The sequence below is a fragment of the Podarcis melisellensis genome (genome assembly GCF_964234715.1).
Source record: "Podarcis melisellensis genome assembly, chromosome: 7".
Classification (NCBI taxonomy): domain Eukaryota; kingdom Metazoa; phylum Chordata; class Lepidosauria; order Squamata; family Lacertidae; genus Podarcis; species Podarcis melisellensis.
In genome coordinates, this window is record NC_138539.1 from 68,418,098 (window position 1) to 68,432,903 (window position 14,806).

At 45.4% G+C, this 14,806-nt stretch overlaps 1 long non-coding RNA gene across 2 annotated transcripts; it reads right to left on the bottom strand.

Moving 5' to 3' along the window:
• Positions 1-279: 279 nt before the first annotated feature.
• Positions 280-10,230, bottom strand: LOC309374351. 2 transcript variants are annotated; one of them, XR_014170545.1, is made up of 4 exons: positions 10,152-10,230; positions 5,031-5,207; positions 2,689-2,764; positions 280-394 (listed from the first exon to the last, which is right to left on the bottom strand). It is a non-coding gene; the product is annotated as an uncharacterized lncRNA (long non-coding RNA). The 2 variants fall into 2 exon arrangements; XR_014170546.1 differs by lacking the exon at positions 280-394 and having other exon boundaries at positions 2,641-2,764.
• Between the last annotated feature and the right edge of the window lie 4,576 nt (positions 10,231-14,806).

Here is a 14,806-nt window from a genome sequence, read left to right on the forward strand (position 1 = left end):
TCAATAATGATGTGTTAATGTACTTGTATACAGGGGATTTCTGAGATTAGACATCAGAGGCTTTCAGCTTTCAGCTTTCATTTCTCTGGTTCTATGCAGACATACAGCAAAAGTACTATCTGGGTCTTCATCCCAGAGTGCATGTTATCTCGCTAATCCACATGAAGACCTGGGATAAACTAGTTTGTAAATCAGAGTCTTCCAGGATCCTGGCAAGGATTAAGGGATGGATCCATCATACACACAAGGAAGTAAGTTAATGCCAACAAATGTGACCTCGTGCCGTGCTCTTGTCGAAGAAAATCTCCTGTGTCCTTTAAAGGAAGGTTGAACAGATCTTGGCAAATCAATTTTACAGTTCTTGCACACATCTATGGTAATAAGACGATTGTTCCTAGAAAATGAAGCTTTTTATTTATTGTTTGCCTTAGTATAATTATAGTGTATAAGGCTGCAGTCCAATGCTTACTTACCTGAGAGTAAGCGCCATTGAACACAATGGGGTTTACTTCTGAGCAGATATGTGCAGGCAATTGCAGCCTTGGTGTGTGAAATGAGAGCATTTTGGAAAATGAAAGTCAGACATGTATTTAAAATGCCGCATGTGGGTATATAAACAGTTTTGTTTCTGTCTGCACAATTATGCATTGGATATGACTTCAAGAAGTCCCTGTTTATCATCTACAGCTACATAATGACATTTTACTAATGTTATTCTTCCAGGAGAATCATACCACTGCCTATTAAGGCTTGAAGCTGCACTCTTCTATGAAGTCATAAACTGTAGAAGTGCTTGTGCGTATTTATATAACGTTAGCATATTATAGGTTAGAGCTTGTGCATTTTTTTTTTACCTGAAGAAGAATCTTTTGGATGGTGAGGGAGCGCAAAGAGGGAAAACTTCTTTTATTTTAGTGATTTTAGGTTGCAATCTGATAGCCATCTATTGGGGAATAAGCTCTATTTAATTTTATGGGGCTATACATTGAGTAGACATCTATTTGTGCCATTATCATGTCTCTTGGTACCAGTTACTGACTGTTGTCTTCAGACCATGTTTGTGAGCTCCAGAAGTACTGGCTGAACCAGGAGTGAGGAACCTATAGCTCTCCACACGTTGTTATACCCACAACTTCCAATTTGCCCCAGCAATCATGGCCATTGGTCAGGGATGATGAGAGTGGTAGTCTAATGACATCCAAAGCAGCTGTATTTGGGTTCTTTTGTTGTTTTGGAAAGTGCAAATTCAGAGTGTTTGCCTTTAAAATTAAGACTAAATCAGATTTCTGTTAAAACAGTTCCATCTCTGTAGCAGCAGAGGACGAAAATAATCCATGCATCAAAATGAAGCAGAAGAAAAAAATCTGGGCAGTGAATGACCCCAGAGATATCTCTTGTTGCTCCATGAAGAGTAGGGATTCAAGATGGCAAATGGAGACAGACAATACATCAAAGGGGGTTGGACAAGATGACCCTTTGGGTGAGGACCAGTAATTATTACTCCTGTGCCGTCTAAAGCTTTTAACATGTACCTCTGGTTTAATTCAGAAAAATAAAGTATGCCTTGAGGCTCAGAAGACTGGGGAACGCTGGCTTAGATACATCATTGCATAAATTCCATATTGACATACAGTATTTGCTTTTACATTCTGAGCTATAGGTATGTTCCAGATAATTTCCACCTCTGCATAGGTTTATATTGACACAGCAGAGGAATTACATACAATCACTCCATTGTCTCAAAAATCATTGTAGGATGCAATAGCATCCTATTTAGCCTGCAGCATCTGGAAGTGAAACTGTAAACTTTCATGGGACAAATTAGGATGGGGATAATGACAGTCACAATAAAACAAAACACATTATATAAGACACATTTTGGTCTTGTGTCATTGAGCATTACCTTCACTTCACAGATAAAGTGTAGGTAACAGCATCCACTTCCACAAATCACTAATCTTTAAGAAGTGCACATGAAACTCAATATTCTCCCTAACCATCTGGCTGCTGAAATCTCTCTTAATAGCAATGGTGGAATCTGAGCTGTGGCAAGTCTCCATCTCAAATCTGGTGGGACCAAAACTTCAATCTTGCCTCATAAAGGATGCTCCTGTCCATATCTATTACTGTCAGCAAAAGCACTGCAGCAAATAACCTATTTAGTGTCCATCAGGCAAAGGCTGCTTTAAGTGGATAGAGACAGGTGTCTGAAATATGACCAAAGCTTATTATATTAAGAGAAGACTCCAGGCTGAACTAAGTACTATAAATAAAGTGGTCAACCCAGAAGAAGATTGACTTTCATGTTTAGCTTTTGTGCTTTTGTTAGAGTAGGTCAGCATATGGAAGCTTTGATGGTCTATCCAAGTACTAGCTCACAAAGAACAAAGTCTGTCCTCAAAAGGACTGCCAAGAACATCTGGGTACCGTAACCAAATTTTCACATATTGGATCGACTTGCCTAAATATTTCCTAGCACAGCATTTGAATTGGACATCATTGGTCTAGCATCTCAATTTGCTCAGATGATTTTTTTCCCCTGCATCGGTACAATTTTTTTTAAAAAACCATGGGTTGAATCTAATGTTAGTCCTACGAGAAGGCCTATTGAAGTTAATGGACCTAAGTTAGTCATGGTAATGAAATCCAATGCATTTACTCTAAGCAGGACAAGCATGGGATACAAACCAATGTTGACAGCATGGATCTATTTGCTCTCCATGAGTATCTCATAGCTAGGTGCAACATTATCTCTTCTCCTTAGCTGTGAAGAGAAAAGATGGGATGTACTCATCAAGGGTTACACTGGCAGGATAGGCATCAGGCAGAGCCTCAAGAATGACCCACAGAGAAAGGACATGAGAGAGAGCCAACTGCAGAAAGAGTTCTTGGCAAAAGTCTATCCACCAGCATGTATTCATTTCACTGGCTCCCAGTATGTTTCCAAGCACAGTTCAAAGTGTTGGTGTTGATCTTTAAAGCCCTACATGGCTTTGGCCCTGTATACCTGAAAGTGAATCTCTACCCCCATTGTTCAGCCCGGACACTGAGGTCCAGCTCTGAGTGGCTTCTGGCGGTTCCCTCACTGCAAGAAGTTAAATTACAGGGAAACAGGAAGAGGGCCTTCTCGGTAGTGGCGTCTGCCCTGTGGAATGCCTTCCCATCAGATGTCAAGGAAATAAACAACTACACAACTTTTAGAAGACATCTGAAGGCAGCCCTGTATCAGAAAGTTTTTATGTTTGATGTTTTATTATGTTTTTATATGTGCTGTAAGCTGCTCAGAATGACTGGGGCAACCCATCCAGATGTGTGGGATATTATTCTTAGTAGAAGTAGTAGTGACCGCTCCCCGCATAAAACTGGGGGCGACCTTTGCGTGGACGCGCGCAGCCCCTGGATCTGGAGCGGCTCCATCAGCATAGGCTTGGCTTTGCCTTCCCTCAGGTTGGATACCTGGAGGTCTCCGCCTACCCCAGTCAGCTGTCCAATCCCACCTGGGGGAAGCGTTGCCAAGGAGATCAGGCCAGGTAGGAGAGGGATTACCTGCCCACACAATAGAGGGAGGATCTTACTTGGGAATCCTCACTTTGCTCCAGAGCTTCTCCCACCCCACCCACCCTCAGTTAATGCCTTATTTTGCAGGTTAACTTTTCCTCACAGGTTTTGCAGGTTAACCTTTCCTTCACAGGTATGCGGGCGCTGTTACGTCAAGGTTGCTGTTAAAGGGCCGGAAAGGAATTTCCCTGCATTGGCAGGTTTCGCCTTTCCCATAGCAAAACGTCACAACTTTGGCAGTATCAGGCCTTGGGCGGAATCCTTTTGTCCATCTTCCTCTTTGCAGCGGCGATACCAGCGTTCCCCGTTAAAGGGGTTTCTGAAGGGAGGCTTTGACCGTACGCCGAAAGGTAGTCATTGCTCTCCCCTGTGGCGGCAGCGTAACAGGGGGCAGCTATCTCTGCTTGAACATATGTTCTCCAGAGCCGGCCCATCCCCCACACAAACACTGGATAACCCTGATGCTTCCTAGGTCCCCGGCTGGGGACTGGGGAGGGAAAACGCCCAATGCCTGAGCCAAGGTCTACCCACATTTGAAATTTAAGAAAGTTGTCGCCAATTTAATCCCATAGCACGTTGTCTTGAGTCGTTATTCCACATGATGGGGGGGGGGCGCTCGGGATCTGGGGACTCCGCCTGTCCACGCAATAGTAGTATTGACAATTGGCAGTATCCAGTTAATTTCAACTCAGAGTAGGCTCAGTGATATCAATGGGCATACTTAACTTAGCTCTATTAATTTCAATGGCCCTGCTCTGAGTATTACTTGGTTGGATACAGCCCAATGTCCACGAGCCCCATGCATCATGTGAAGAACTTTTTAGGTGTTGTCCCACACATGATTCCAATCACATGATTGGTGAGGGAAGTGAGGGCATGCTCCTTGGCACTGTCCCCTATGACAGATTTTGTTGTTCTACACACAGCCTCTGTGTGTGAAGCCTTCTTTACTCATGGAGGCTTCCAGCATGATCTAGAACCCAGGAAGATCGTGGTTCCAAACCATCAAGGACCCTACATAAGTCGAGGAGCTGCTCAAGCAAGACTCAGCTGCACCAGGAAGCCTTTAGTCCTTTCTGCCCAGAAAGATCCAATGGCCAGCCTGGGGAAATGATGTCATTGCTGAGCTGGAAGCTTCTTCACTGAGAACAGCCACCTGCTGTCCAGAGATCCAGAAGCAATGAAGCTATGGCAGCAAAGCAGAAGGAGCATCATCCCATTCACACAGGAAACAGTGTGATCCTCCATTTCTTTGCATAAACAGATATGATTGATTATGTAGATATATTATCTCACTCACTATGTGTTTCCTGATTGGCTTCTCTCTCCCTGGAGAGAGAGAGACAACGAAGGACATTCTGATACAGGGTTTTGTTGAGGGGTGTATTTTTGGCACCAAATGCCACTCCTCTCAACCAAATGTCAGTATTCTCATTCTGCTGTTCCCAAACATTTCTAAATCATTTCTTTACCTGCATTCCTCCACAGAGCTTCTGATGCAGGAATTTTGCAGAGAAGTCTGACAAATGCGACTTAACTGAGAGGCTGTTTTCAATACTGCTTTGCAGTCAGTGCAATCAATCACTGAAGGGATGAGCCCGTGGCATCTCCTGCTAGGCAGCGCCAGAGTCCCAGGGCCAGACACCGTCCTAATGAAATAAACAATGAGAAACACAGGAAAGTAAAGTGGGCTGAAATTGGTTTCTTCAGCCTTTAATCAGACCTGACTGGCAAAAATGAGTTCTCAGTAAAGGAGTCGAGTCCATGGCTTAATCCCAGATGTGCTCAGGACCTAATACTGCTTTATTGCACATGATCAGTGACATCCTTTAGCGATTGGTGCTGACCAAATGAAACTGATCATGGCAACAGGCAGCTGATATCCAGGCCAAGCAAGACTTTATGTGAAGAGTGCTTCTCTTTTCAGCTTAAAAGCATTGGCCGTCGTATCTGTCGTGTCCCATCAAACAGTTTCAGGGTTAAACTGCCCATTATATTTAATGTGCAGTATGCTAGTATGTCTCTCTTTCCCATTTAATGTGTGTGGACCACATTTTTTTTATCGAGATCACTGTGCACAGGAATGGGAGGCTATCTTCTTTTCCTTTTTCCTGCTTCGCGATAAGTATCGTAGTGTAATTAATAGGAACGTGTGCACCAGATTCAACAGGGTCCTGAGCCAAATCTAGCATATTCAGAGGGGTTGGGGGGTTGGATGAGTTGGGGAAACACAGCCAAGTTCAGTACCAGTCAGGTTGGTGTTAGAATTCCTGCTCCATGATTGCAGTCATGGGGTTGCTGTCTTTCACATGACGGTATATGTTTTGACTCCACAGAGTGGGAAGTGATGGAGACTTGATGTTTGTGTTACTGTGGTCTGCGAAGTGAGACTATTGTCCTTTGATCTTTCTCTTTGCTGTCTGATGCTAGAGAGAGAGGGAGCCATGTTGCAGTGCTCCGTGTGTGTTTATATGTAAATAAAGCAGATTAGCCAAAATGCTGAGTTGCTGAGGTCTGTTACGCAAGCTGCAAAGACTCTGTGGATCCCTAAGTGTGCCAGTGTCGGTTCGGGCAGAAGAAAGCTTTTGTAGCTCCTGAACGATTGACCAGGAGGGAGAGAACATGCCAGTTGGGCATGTGTCTCTGCCAGGTTCCTACTCGAGTGTAGGATGAGCTCCCTGAGGCTTTCAGGGGGTAGGGTGTCAGGCAGGAAGGAGAGGCAGGCATTGGGTGGGAAAACCTTCTGAAAAGAAGCAGGACTACCCTGACTGCTGAGAGAAGGTAGAAGCCCATCTCCCAAGTCTCCTTTCTGAGAAAGCCACTTCCGAACTGGAGAGGAGGTGGGGTTGCAGGCTTCACACCCACCCCACGTGCACAGGGGCTGGTTTGCAAGTGGCTTCCCTACAGAGAACACTATGGACCAGGCAGGATTGGGACGCCAATCATGCCTGCTGCAGGACACTCCTTTGTCCATTTGTATTATTTCAAAATATATATCTATGTATCCATATTATTATTTTATTATTAAAAACTATCTTGATCTGAGAACTGCATCTGAACATTTGGAGATGTGTGAAGTTCAATAGGCAGTGACATTCCAGTTGGCACATTCATCCAGAAGGTTTGGGTTAGGTGAGTTTTGCATTGGAATTTTCAAAGATCATATTCTTCAATAATAATAATAATAATAATAAATTTTATTTATATCCCGCCCTCCCCAGCCGAAGCCGGGCTCAGGGCGGCTAACAACACCAAAATAGTGCGACATTATAAAAACATTATAAAAATTAATTAAAATCAAGATTGATGGCAGCCATAAAGTTTTGTAAAGGTTGCCAGAGGAGGGAGTCAGGCTGCGCCCTAACCAAAGGCCTGGCGGAACAGCTCTGTCTTGCAGGCCCTACGGAAAGATGTCAAGTCCTGCAGGGCCCTTGTCTCTTGTGACAGAGCATTCCACCAGGTTGGAGCCGCAGCCGAAAAGGCCCTGGCTCTAGTTGAGGCCAGCCTAACCTCTCTGTGGCCTGGGACCTTCAAGGTGTTTTTGTTTGAAGACCGTAGGTTCCTCTGTGGGGCATACCAGGAGAGGCGGTCCCGTAGGTACGAGGGTCCTAGGCCGTATAGGGCTTTGAAGGTTAAAACCAGCACCTTAAACCTGATCCTGTACTCCACCAGGAGCCAGTGCAGCTGGTATAGCACCGGATGAATGTGATCTCGCAGCGAAGATCCCGTAAGGAGTCTCGCTGCGGCATTCTGCACCCGCTGGAGTTTTTGGGTCAGTCTCAAGGGCAGCCCCACGTAGAGCGAGTTACAATAATCCAGTCTGGAGGTGACCGTCGCGTGGATCACAGTAGCTAGGTCAGGGCGAGAGAGGTAAGGAGCCAACTGCTTAGCTTGGCGGAGATGAAAAAATGCCGCCTTTGTAATAGCTGCAATCTGCGCCTCCATGGAGAGGGAGGTATCGAAGATTACACCCAAACTCTTAACGGACGGTGCTGGCACTAATTGCACCCCCGCAAGAGATGGGAGCTGCCCCCTCAGTCCCATATCATCCCGTCCCAGCCAGAGGACCTCTGTCTTCGAAGGATTTAACTTCAACCGGCTCCCACGCAACCATCCAGCCACAGCTTCCAAGCATCTGATCAGTGTGTCTGGGGCCGAGTCAGGATGGCCATCCATCAACAGATAGAGTTGGGTGTCATCAGCATACTGATGGCAGCCCAGCCCAAAACTCCTGACAAGCTGGGCGAGGGGGCGCATAAAGATGTTAAAAAGCATCGGGGAGAGAATCGCACCCTGAGGCACTCCACACACCAAGGAGTGGCGCGATGACAATTCCCCCCCAAGCGCCACCCTCTGTCCCCGACCAGAGAGAAACGAGCGCAGCCATTGAAGGACTGTGCCCTGGATCCCCACGTCGGCAAGGCGGTGGTCCAGAAGTTCATGATCGACCATGTCAAAAGCTGCTGACAAATCTAGAAGAATCAGCAGCCCCGACCCGCCTCGATCCAGCTGTCTACGAAGATCATCTGTTAGGGCAACCAGAGCCGTCTCGGTCCCATGGCCAGCGCGGAAGCCGGACTGGAATGGATCCAGAGCCGATGTTTCATCCAGAAACCCACCAAGCTGTTCAGCAACCGCTCTCTCAATCACCTTACCCAGGAACGGAAGATTCGAAACCGGGCGGTAATTGGATAGATCTAAAGGATCTAATGATGTTTTCTTTAAGAGCGGGCGCACCACTGCCTCCTTCAGTTCCCCTGGGAATGTCCCCGTGCCAAGGGACAAATTGATGATATCCCCCAGGAGGGCCCGCACCTCGTCTGGACACGCTCTAATCAGCCAAGACGGGCACGGGTCAAGAGGACAGGTGGTGGGCTTTCCAGCTCGGAGGAGTCTGTCCACATTGGCTGGGGATATCCGGTCGAAGTGGTCCAATACTGGACCCGAGGACAGTCGAGGGGCCTCCAGTTCCTTTATTGTATCCAAATTGGCAGGGAGGTCATGGCGGTCAAGCATCTCTACCTGTTAGCCAGCTCTGTTCTCACTATAAGTTAAATTTGTTTTTTGTTTTTTGTTTGTTTTGAAAAGCATTGATTTTAATGGAAACAATCATTCTTCAGATTCTTTTCACCTGAAAATACAAACAGCTTAGCACCTGTGGTCCTGGCTGCTTTTGAATACGTCTCCTCTCCTGAATGGAAAATACATTATGTGGTTTCTTAGAAAATATAGGCATGGAGGTTCTTCTCTTAATCATTATGTTTTATGGTCTAAATCAGGATTCATTTGTATTTTATCCCCCATGCTCTAGCAATCTATACATTACCCCCCTCCCTTTCTGCCTGGATAGTTGTAATTAGAAAGTGACTTATGAAACTACACCACAAACAACACACCCACCCGCTTTTGCAACCAACACAAGAGTTGAAATGATAATAGCACAGTGTCAAAACAGTAAGATTCCTCTAACAATTACTCCCAATCTCTTCTAATAGATAGTTACAAATTCTGGTCATATTTTAGTTTCAAAGGCATGAATAGGAAGCAATTAAACACACACGCACAAAACCAATCACAGAGTATTTCATTCAAGCCATGTCTTATTCATTCAAAATGAATTTCACCCTTTCTCCTGCATCCTGCTAAGAAGCTACGGTGTGAATCGTCGAAAAGGTGGAATTTAACACGTCAGATTTCCTTTCCAGATATAGCAATCCTGCTAAATGCTCTGCTTCCCTGCAGGGCTTTTGGGTGTGCTTACATCAGACAAGTGTTCAAAGTTATTCTGTCAGGTTATCTGCCACACAGTGTGTTCCATAGGAGAGACTGCCCTCGAGGGAAAACCTGTCTCCTAAAGTAGTTTACAAATTGATCTAACAATTTGGTTTAAAATCACATGCATAATGTGTGGTTTCCTATTTCTTGAAGCTTCTCGTTGTGTTCGGGGCTGAAGAATAATAACGCCATATGACTCAAGAGACGAGCCACAGACCATTCCCCTTCCATGACCTGGGGATGTGGAAGAAAATCTCTTTAAGGAGCAATCCTATGCACAAGAAGCTGTAAATCATGCCGGTGTAAAATTACATGAAATTCAAACCCCAATCAGCAGTGGGGCTTCCACTGCTTCTCTGCCTAAACTAGGGTTGCCATATGTCCAAAATTTCATAGCTGGGACCCGACTGTTGTAAGCAGTGTCCAGGTGGAAATCATTGAAATGTCCAGGACGTATGTCAACCCATGTCAGAAGTGTAGATTTTGGCAAATTTCCTAAAAAATAGCTGGGGGGGGGGAGCTAAAAAAAAGATAAACAACTTTGCCCCCCAAAAATTCAACAACTTTTGTGTCCAGATTTTCAGTTTTTGAAATATGGCAACCCTACCTAAACCTGGCAGAGGAAGAAGAAGCCTTTCAAATAGTGGAATTTGCTGGGTTGCCACATCATGTGACCAAGATGAACAGGCTTAGGATCCAGCCGAAGTCCCTTCCTGCTCTGATCCTGTCCCTGCCATGCTCCAAAAATATCCCGGGGGTGGGGGTGGGTGGGACTTATACCAACCTCAGTTCAGCCAGCTTCAGCTCAGCTTCATGACCTGGGATGAGCAAGTTATGCTAGCATATCTTCAGCTGAGCTGAGGTTGGAGGCTTAATGCTGGCCCAGCCTGACCCAGCTGCCTGAGCCAGTGATCCACTACATTCTAGATTGCTCATCTCCATGGAGCTTGCTATAGGATTACGGTACCCCCTTAGCTTGCCTTTAAAGCTGAACCTCCCTGATTCAGACTTTCCAAAACAATGCATGAACTGAAACACAGCTCTCTTTCAGAATTTGCATTTCTCCATGTCTTGCAGTGCAGTTCTCTAGCCAAGTCATGCATACAAAAATGCATATACTGTGGTAAAGTCCGCATAAAAGTGCATATATTAGCAAAAGTAACATAGGAAAATGCATCACACAGAGGAAATTGCTTTGCAAAAAATGTGTGTTAGGCAACACTGCAGAGTGGTGCAGGTGGGCCACAGGGGAAGTTGCCCCAGGCACAAAATTGTTAGGGGCACAAAATTTCAACAACCAGTGCTGCCTCAATACGACTGCATGGTTCCATCACTGGGCTCTGTTGAAAATGGCTTCTCCATGCAAACCACAAAGTGACCTCTCCCGACAATATAGCAACTCTTGTTTTCTTATCTCTGTGGGACCTTGGGTTACAAACACCACAGTTTACAAACACTACGGGTTACAGACTCCGCTAACACTGAAGTAGTATCTTGGGTTAAGAACTTTACCTCAGGATGAGAACAGAAATCACATGGCGGTGGCAGTGGGAGGCCCCATTAGCTAAAGTGGTACCTCAGGTTAAGAACAGTTTCAGGTTAAGAACGGACCTCCAGAACAAATTAAGTTTGTAACCAGAGGTACCACTGTACACACTAAAGTGCCAGTGAATTTTCATGAGGACCTTTTGGAAAAAAGGAAGAAAAGAAGAAAAAGGCAGAAATGTAGAGACCTCCACTTTAGATTGGAAGGGATGAGAAATGGAGAGAATCTCAAATTTACAGATTGTCCCATCCTTATGATCTCATGATCAAGAGCCATTGTGATTCAGCAGACAGAAAGTTGTGCTGGATGCAGCCCCTGCTGAATTCTCGCTAGCAAATCACTATCTCTCAGGCCCAGGTCTCCTTCTGTGAAATGGGAATAATCAAAACCTATGTTGCAGGTTTGTTGTGATCAGAATTAAGGCCATGGATCCATTCATACTTCATTGAATTCCTGTGATTTTCCCACTCCCCTTGAATTAAAGAAACATCTCTCCCCAACTGCTTAGGACCATGCCATTCATGAATTGGTGGTTATTGCATGTGACCTCAGGCTGAACCCAGTTTTTGAGCTGTTTTATATAATTTTGTATATTATCCACATGTTCCCAGCCTTCCAGATTTTCTTACAACAAAGCGACGGCTGCCAGAAACAATTGTGTTACCTAATAACCAAATCCACTGTCTAAGTACTACTACTTACAACAGTTGCATATTCTACATTTCCTATAGGAAGGCATCATTTCTCCAAGAAATTTAGAACTGCTTCCAAACATCAAAAGAACCAACAAAATCCATGCTGAGGATCTGAGTGTTTCATGATAATATCTAAGATAAAGCTGGGATCACAGGAATCACATTACTGCTCCCTTCTGACTGAAAATGATCAATAAACAATCTGGCTTTCACCTGAAGTGCTAATATAAATAATCTCTGATCTCTAAAAAACTAAAGACCTCAGTAAGAATCACTATTCACCTGCTCACACATATTCACACATCTTGGGTAAAGCCAGTTTCTGCAAAAAGTCACTTTGGTCATGGGGCTAGGACCCAGGTTTCTAGTCTTCAGTGTTTTGTGTGTGATGTCCCTATTTTTATTGGAGGGGAGACATCACCTTGCCAACAAAGGTCCGTATAGTAAAAGCTATGGTTTTCCCAGTAGTCCCAGTAGTGATGTATGGAAGTGAGAGCTGGACCATAAAAAAGGCTGATCGCCGAAGAATTGATGTTTTTGAATTATGGTGCTGGAGGAGACTCTTGCGAGTCCCATGGACTGCAAGAAGATCAAACCTATCCATTCTTAAGGAAATCAGCCCTGAGTGCTCACTGGAAGGACAGATCGTGAAGCTGAGGCGCCAATACTTTGGCCACCTCATGAGAAGAGAAGACTCCTTGGAAAAAACCCTGATGTTGGGAAAGATGGAGGGCACAAGGAGAAGGGGACGGCAGAGGACAAGATGGTTGGATGGTGTTCTTGAAGCTACCAGCATGAGTTTGACCAAACTGCATGAGGGAGTTGAAGACCCTGATATTGGGAAAGATGGAGGGCACAAGGAGAAGGGGACGGCAGAGGACGAGATGGTTGGATGGTGTTCTTTGACCAAACTGCATGAGGGAGTGCTCTGGTCCATGGGGTCACGAAGAGTCGGACATGACTAAATGACTAAGCAACAAATGCAGGCAGGCAGGCAGGCAGGCAGGCAGGCAGGCAGGCAGGCAGGCAGGCAGGCAGGCATATGTGTAACACAGTCTGATGGTAGTGTAGCAATCTGTGCTTTGGAAGAATTCACAAGCAAGCTTGGACTCTTTGCACTGAAGAAAATCCTAGCTGTGCCACTCCTTTTTTTTTAAGCTGAACTTCTATCTGTTTTCAGTATGAATCTAATGAAGCCATTTGTCATTTGACAAGTTTCCTGCTCACTGAGGCTGCAGCGCTCTTTCTTCCTTTAAGTTCCCTGAGCCACAAAGTCCAACATCTGATATTTTCTTCATCTACACTATCAAGCCTTCAATCAGAGAGAGAAAGAGAAAAGGAGGGGGAGAGGGGGAAAGAGAGAGAGAATGAGAAAGAAAGACTTGATAGAAGCTCCACAGCAGAAAAAAAACCCACTGAGCTCATACATCTCCTTGGATGGCTAGGAAGGACGAAGCGATGTAGACACAAAATGTCAGATAATTTTCTTTCTCATTCATTTGGTATAGTTTATGATCTGCGGTTTAGCTCAACATGATCTCCAGGAGTTTCAGGCATGTGGCCTTTCCAAGAATATAAATGTGTAGCTTCAAGGCTCCTGTATCTGCAGCAGTCTTTTTGGGCCACATCCATCAGAAATAAATGTATCCTTCCAGTCCAGGCAACCTCTGGGGGCTCATTAGTGATACAGAGTTCTAATTTTGATCTCATTTGCATCGTCAACCTGATTGCTCATTTTTGCGCAGGCAAACCCATCCAGCAAGAGGTCACCCTACTGCAAATTGGCAAATAGTCCACTATCTCCATTGCCTTAGATTTAAGGCCCTGTCAAAATGCTGTGGGACAATATAAAGAAAGAAAGGGGTCATCTGTCTGTCAACGAGTTTTATGTTTTTGTCTTCCCGGCTGAAACCGCGCAGCATGTTATGGCAGGCCAAACTCACCCAGGGCGAGTGTCTAACTGAAAAGCCTATGTCAGCCTTAAGTGCCCTCATTTGCCAGCTGGCTATGTGCTACCAAATGGTGGAGATGAGCAGGGATGCTGTGTATCATGCCAGCAACTGCAGCTCTTCCACGCCCTGGAGCCCTGTGTCCTTGTTGCTCCTTGCCCTTCTGCTTGCTGCCTTTCCACCACCGTCTTCTATCTAAGGAAGTGAGTGGCGACAAAGAGTGAGGAGATGGAGCAAAGAACAGTGAGATGGCACATTCTCCAACTGTCTTGCCCTCTTGGGTCCAACTGCAGAGAGTACCATGGCTGAGGAGCTGTGACAACAGTGAAGAGGAAGCGGACTCTCCCAGGTTTTCTTGCCCATGGGACCTCCAAAACCTGAAGAAGGCACGAGGCATCCAAACATACCCGTAAGAAGGGGTGGTGATTTAGTGGTTAGGTGAGCCCCAGGCCCAAGTGTCCATGCCAGTTGGCTTTGCTTCACCTATCATTCCTTTGGCCTTTTACCTGGAAGAACCCTTCAAATGGCCCTTCTCCCTAGGAACAGCAGAGATTAGTATCACTCTTCTTCCCTTGCTTTAAGGATGCAAAAGTGCAGTTTCAGCCCTCATTTCAGAGCCATCGCCAGTCTCTCCATCTCTTGAGACCTTCATCTGCCTGCTGCCATGTGGTCCATTGCTATGGCCATGGAAAGCACTGGCAGTCATTGCCCCTTTCCTGACAGTGTGATGTGCAATGGTTCCTAACAGTGGTGTCACTGAAGCTCATAATTCTGTCATTGAAAATATAGAGTTGAAGCTTAGACACTCATCAAGCTTGCTTCCCATCCAAAGTGAGCATTGCCATTCCCAGAGTTCTTCTCCGGATAAGATTGTAATCTGACACAGAGAATAATTCCCTCCTTCCCTTTATTTGTCAGGTGTAGCAATGGGGACAGGAGCAGCAGTTGCGTGTTGAGACCCCAAAACCATCCACTCGTGAATGAATGAGACACAAGGACATGGATATTAAGTTAATATTATTGGGTGAATTTTGGCCACAACTTAATTGGTTACAGAATGTGAGCGGTATTGGCTTAGGCATTGGAATTGACATGACTATATCTGACTCCTGCCCGTCATGCAGGGAGTCTGGTAAGGGTCAACCACCGATAGGGGGAGCCCCGTTGATGCAAACCAACTCAAGCTCCCCCTGGGTTCCCGACAGGGTCATGGCATGGCCCTAGCCTAGCCCCGGACTTGGGGCAAGATCCACACCCCCAGATTCCTTTAACAGAATACCCTT